The 6,380-nt window shown below is 46.8% G+C and overlaps 1 protein-coding gene across 3 annotated transcripts in view; it reads left to right on the top strand.

Annotated features, from left to right (window-relative positions):
- The first annotated feature begins 417 nt into the window (after positions 1-417).
- ARMC9 (armadillo repeat containing 9) overlaps positions 418-6,380 on the top strand; it is a 207,083-nt gene continuing 201,120 nt past the window's right edge. For 2 of the 3 annotated variants that reach the window (XM_089685436.1, XM_089685435.1), the window contains exon 1: positions 419-733. The gene's annotated coding sequence lies outside the window, so the exon portion shown is untranslated. Of the gene's footprint in view, positions 734-6,380 lie in introns of all 3 variants that reach the window. The other variant, XM_089685434.1, reaches the window with a different exon arrangement.

Below are 6,380 nucleotides of genomic sequence, written 5' to 3'. Positions count from 1 at the left end.
TTATGAGCAGCGTAACATAAAAAATGGCCTGCTCAGGAAGGGGGGGGGGTAAATCCTCAGGAGGACAAGTGGGTAACACCAGCTGTAAATATCTGTAATAAAATAAAAAGTCGAAGTTATACTTTAAGTTGCCATAAAGGTAAGTAGAAAACATTGTGCTGTCAGCAGCCAGGTGAGCTCTGCCACATTGCACTTATTAGGAAAACAAAGCTTCCATTGCAATAGACGAGCACTGCCGCCTCCAAACCCAAATACTACATCATCCCCTCATCAGACACAAACTCACGCCCACACTTCCGGCTGTGAGCAAAGCTCCGAGAGTCAGGTGATGGTCGCCATAACGACCCGTTGTAGTGAGTTCAACAAAACTTTATTGTTTTCTTAGCAGTTAAAAACTGCTGAATTGAAACGACGAAACGACTTTATGTCGGTTGTACAAAAATAAGAAAACGGCATGTAGGGTGATGTTCGCCTTCTTGCCGAGTATTGGGGCCGTCACACTGCTGAGGCCTCTCCATTGTGAGGAGCGCTAATAGCTCCCCTCAGGTGCTGTGTGATTGGATGAAGTGTCCGGAAGTGGAGTGTTACCCTGGTTACATTGTAACCGTCTGTGGTGACTGAGTTGGATGCTCGAGGCCTGTCTGGAGCGTGAACTGAGCTGGTGTGGGATTTCTCTTTAGTAGAAGGTGACTGCAGACAGCGGGCAGACATTACTTCGCATGTATAGATCATGGTAAGCGCCTTGTGTGGTGGTGTATTGAGCATTTCAGGAGCACAGAGAATGGGAAGTGTCCCCACAGCCTCATAGGATTTACTGACAATTCTGCAACCTCTTGGATACACATGGAGTGGAAAGTCCTCATTGTACCATGGCCAGTGTGCCCATAGTCCTAATGGTAGAAAGGGATGTGTTGTTTGGCAGTGCAAGTCCAGTGTATGACCTGGCTGATTTTACTTCTATTATTATTATTATACAGGATTTATATAGCGCCAACAGTTTGCTCAGCACTTTACAATATAATGGGAGACAATACAGCAACAATACAGTTCAGTACAAGAAGGATAGGAGGGTTCTGAGCCTGGGAGCTTACAATCTAGGAGGGAGGGGCTAGTGGTACAAAAGGTAGTAACTGTGGAGGATGAACTGGCTGGAAGAGTAGAAGATTCCAGTATTAGCTGAGGGCAGGATAGGCTTCCCTGAAGAGAGAGGTTTTCAGAGATCGTCTAAAAGTGAGCAGAGTAGGCGATAGTCTGATAAATCCGGGTAGAGAGTTCCAAAGGATGGGGGAAGCTCTGGAGAAGTCCTGGAGACAAGCATGGGAGGAGGAGACAAGGGAGCTAGAGAGTAGGAGGTCTTGCAAGGAGCGGAGAGTACGGTTTGGGTGATATTTGGAGACAAGATTGGTGATGTAATTTGGGGCAGATTTATAAATGGTTTTATATGTGATTGTTAATGTTTTGAATTTTATCCGTTGGGCAATGGGAAGCCAGTGGAGAGACTGGCAGAGAGGGATGGCAGATATGGAATGGTTAGTAAGGTGGAAGAGTCTGGCAGCATTCTAAACCCTTTTGAGCTTTGTGAATAGTCCAAAAATCCCAGCTAAAATGAAGCTGAACTGCTGGCGCTTAGGTGTGAGTGGGCCCATAGGCAGGCCGTAGCACAACATAGATGTTAGTAAATTCTTGAAGATTGTAGAGACTGTAGAATCCGATTTTTACATCTAGATGTCGCCAACTGGATGTAGTATTAATCTCAAAAATAAACATTTAAAGCAGACCTAAATCCTCTCATCCTTTTCAGCCAAGGAAGCTGCCATCTTAGCCTCTGTTTTATCTGCAGTTGCCACGGTTCTTCTCATGTGATGAGTTATGACACCAGCTATTTTGTGGCTTGACAGTTTGTAGTTTAGTATGTTCAATGAAATGGAGTCTGTTGTGAACACAAGAAAATGTGAAAATTAAAGGATAAGTTCACCTTTTGGACAAAAATAATAAATGCTAATTTTTGTGCAGGTAAAAAATGTGCATTTATTATTTTTATCTAAAGAAGCCTGGAAAGCATTGCACCAGCGATCAGTAGATCACTGATGCCATGCAGGTCTCCTGCAGACCTGTCAGAATATCTGCTTGCTGTATGAGATGTACAGCCAAGCAGATATTCTGACAGGAAGCTTCAATGAGCGCTTCACAGCGCCGTGGTAGTTCACTGAAAACTACAAGCCTACAGCTACTAAGGATGCTGGGACTTGTGGGCACTCATTCTCAGAACTCTGTAAATGAGTGATGCAGACATGTGAGCAGAGCCCCGCAAGGCTGTGCTGTTTTCAAATCTGACAGATAGTACGGGAAGACCCCAGTTTCTGTGCGATTTCCGCACCACATCATAATCGCTCCCTATTTATGCGAACCACTGCGGGTGTTTATTTTAAGTTAACACCCCAAACTTGGTTTGAAAAATGTGGTGCTATGTGCAGAATTGGATCACAAGGGTGTGAACACTCATGCAATCCGATTATAGTGCAGACAATAAAAAGGGTCCTGCACTATTTTGGTGCGGATGCAGTGAGCCATACAAAATGTATCAGTTTACAGTAGTTTTCATGCGCGCTTCAATGAGTTTTATACACATTGCAGACTCCTGCGCAGAAAAAAATCTGCATGTGATACTAGTGTCATGATGTGAACAGGGCACATAGTGAACAATTGATTTCGTTGTGCCCTTGCAGAACTGGAGCAGAAAGCTGGCTCTGAACCATAGTGTGAATGGACCCTAAATGTGGCGGCTGAATTAGTTTTCTTTTTATTGGCTTTATTCCTTCCTGTCATAGGGTGTCTCCACTCTGGGTGAAGACACTGTTAGCACTGTTAGACTTTAGCACTGTCAATCTTGGGAGAGGGTAGTCTTAAACTAGCAGATCTAGATAGATTTGACTAAGGCTGGCCATACACGATGAATTATTTTTTCATTTAACTGGCAGGCTGAACAAAAAAAAAGAGCTGGTTCTCCCATCCAAACATTCAATGTGGATGGAGGAATCCTTCCAGCTGTGATATTTTATTTTGACAGCAGGGAGCCTTTTCTGCCATCAGAATACAGTGATCAGTGTTGTTGGCTTTTGTCTGAGGCACTGATCGTACAGGAAAAGCCCAACCGGCTGGTTGTACACAAATCGATTGATAGACTTGTGTACAACCTGCCTGCCCATGTATGGCTGGCTTAAAGTGGAACTTTACCACAACAATTTGATAACAATTAAAGTGATTGTAAATGTGTAAAATGTTTTTTCCATATAGGAACCATGTTATACTTGTCTGCTTTGTTCAGTGTTAATGCACAGAGCAGGCCCAGTCCTCTTCTTCTCCTGGGGTCCTCCACCAGCGCTCTGAGCTCCTCCTCTTCTCTGTGTACCACGCTTTGAAGCTGCATCCTATGGTGACACGTGCTGTGCAGTCTTGCCCTGTTCCGTTGTCACAGGCTTTGGTTGACAGTAGAAGGAGCCAATGACTTCGGCTGCTCTCGCTGAACACAGTGAGGAGGGAGAGAGAGGAGTGCCATTGCTCTTGGGATCAAGGTCAAGCTCAAGTACCGTATTTGCCGGCGTATAAGACGACTGGGCGTATAAGACGACCCCCCTACTTTTCCTGCTAAAATGTAGTGTTTGGGCTATACTCGCCGTATAAGACTACCCCTCTTCCAATGCACACCAGTGGGAGGAATAGTGTCCCATCATTGATGTCAGTAGGAGGAATAGTGCCCCATCATTGGTGTCAGTGGGAGGAATAGTGCCCCATCATTGGTATCAGTGGAAGGAATAGTGCCCCATCATTGGTATCAGTGGGAGGAATAGTGCCCTATCATTAGTATCAGTGGAGGAATAGTGCTCCATCATTGGTGTCAGTGGGAGGAATAGTGCCCCATCATTGGTATCAGTGGCAGGAATAGTGCCCCATCATTGGTATCAGTGGCAGGAATAGTGCCACATCATTGGTATCAGTGGCAGGAATAGTGCCCCATCATTGGTATCAGTGGCAGGAATAGTGCCCCATCATTGGTGTCAGTGGGAGGAATAGTGCCCCATCATTGGTGTCAGTGGGAGGAATAGTGCCCCATCATTGGTGTCAGTGGGAGGAATAGTGCCCCATCATTGGTGTCAGTGGGAGGAATGGTGTCCCATCATTGGTGTCAGTGAGGGGTGGAATAGTGCCCCATCATTGGTGTCAGTGGGAGGAATGGTGTCCCATCATTGGTGTCAGTGAGGGGTGGAATAGTGCCCCATCGTTGGTGTCAGTGGGGGGGGGGAATAGTGCCCCATCGTTGGTGTCAGTGGGGGGGAGGAATAGTGCCCCATCGTTGGTGTCAGTGGGAGGAATAGTGCCCCATCGTTGGTATCAGTGGGAGGAATAGTGCCCCATCATTGGTATCAGTGACACCAATGATGGGGCACTATTCCTCCCACTGAGACTTGCTGACCCTGTTTTCGTATGGTGCTGCTGCAGCCAGCATATGTGGTTGCAGCAGCACCTCTACACAGAACACTTACCTGCTGCTCCGGCACTCAATTTTCGCGGGGCCGCTCGGCTCCGCCCCCTCGCCGGTGATTGGCCGCCTGTGTGCCTTTCCTGAGCTACAGTTCTGGCGGCCAATCACCGGTGAGGAGGCGGAGCCGAGCAGCCGCACGAACATCCAGTGGCCGAACTGAAGGAGACGCCGCGCTTCCTGGACCGGATCGTCGTGGGACTGGATCCAGGTAAGAGACATCAGCCCCTGCAAACCCCTGTACTTAATGCCGCAGCCCCCCTAACATGTGTACCGGCGTATAAGAAGACCCCCGACTTTTGAGAAGATTTTCAAGGGTCAAAAAGTCGTCTTATACGCCGGGAAATACGGTAAGTATTTAGAAGGGACTGGGGGATGCACATAATGTATTCTCTGCATTCAGGCAAAAAACCTTTTAAGTTGAAAAGCCTGAAGCCTTTATAACCACTTAAATCTTCTTTAACAAAAGAACATACAACCCCCCCCCCCCCTCCTTATACTTATTCAATCCAGTGCTGTGCCCATCTGTAGCGTCTCTCTCCTGTTTTCCCTGCTCTGACAGGTTTTGCTGAGGCAGCAGGAGCCCGTGGCTCCTACTGCTGTCAGTCAAATCCTGTGATGGGGGGGCAGGAACAAGCCATGCTGTTTGTATCTATGCACGCATTCTGCGCAATTTGGGATTGAGCCCACAGGTGTGCCTCCTTAGCAAACAGCACACAAATAAGAGGAGGAGCACCAGTAGGGGACCTGAGAAAAGGAGAATCGGTGCACTTCTGTGCAAATGAATTGCACAGAGCAAATAATGAGTTGGCTATTATAAAAAAAAATATTACCTTTACAATCACATTAACTCTTTTGTGTCTCCCTGGCAGCAGAGTTTGTTCTGCACCACTCCTGCTTTTCTTTTCTTCCTCCCTAATCTGTGTTCCGTCTGCAGTCTGTGTCATTCCTGTTGCTTCTTTCCCCCCTCAGCAACAGTAAACCTTGAGGATGTCAGCAGATCGACCACTAGTTTTTTTTAAGTCCGCAAACGTGCAACTATATCGAAAAAACCCGTAAGTGTCCGCAAAAAAGTGCAAGTGCAAACACACCACACGAAAAACGTGCACTTAGGGGTGTGCTGTGTCCTACCCCTAAAGGGGCTTGGACCGCTGTCCCTGATCCCCCGGGGCACGAAGCTCCTGACGGGGACTAGGTTCCCACTTGGTCCTCCTGACCAAAAGGCCGGGTGGACCACCGTTCCCTATGCCAAGCCGAAGCCGGACATTCAGTACTAGGCAAGGGGGCTCTCCCGAAGAAGAGCCCTCTAGGGATCAGGGGAGGAAGGAACCGTATGGCCACACATCCTCCCCCTAGACTTCAGGGTAGGCCCGAGGACCCACACCCTCCATCCGTGAAAGCACACACATAAGAAAGCAAAAAGTGACAAACGTGGGAGTGTAATAAATTAAATAAGGAAAGTAAGTAAAATAAAAAAATGGTACCGTGCCGAAATGTGCACAGACCAGGCCCTGAGGCCCGTAGCAAAAATTGCCCTGAACTTAGCCAAAAGGCCTGGTCCTTAGGGCGCTGTGCAAAAAAGACTCGCTACTCTGATTATCGGCACAGTGTAAAAACAAAAGCTGACAGCTTCAAGGCCCTGTGTCCTCCAAGTTAATCTGGGAGCCACTAATAGATATTTAAGAACAAAAAATGAAAAGAAAATTAATTTAAGGCTCCACCAGAATTATATGGCTTTTTTGTGTTAAGAAACTTTACTTGAAAAGTACATAAATATTTGTGGCCAGAGCATAGTAAACAATTCTCTTTATTGTGCAAACAACACATATAACACTTAAAAACA

This window comes from Staurois parvus, unplaced genomic scaffold (genome assembly GCF_062004578.1).
Source record: "Staurois parvus isolate SC_StPar_1 unplaced genomic scaffold, SC_StPar_1.0 ptg000376l, whole genome shotgun sequence".
Taxonomy (NCBI): domain Eukaryota; kingdom Metazoa; phylum Chordata; class Amphibia; order Anura; family Ranidae; genus Staurois; species Staurois parvus.
Note: the sequence above shows the minus strand (reverse complement) of the source record. Positions and strands in the feature narration are given on the sequence as shown.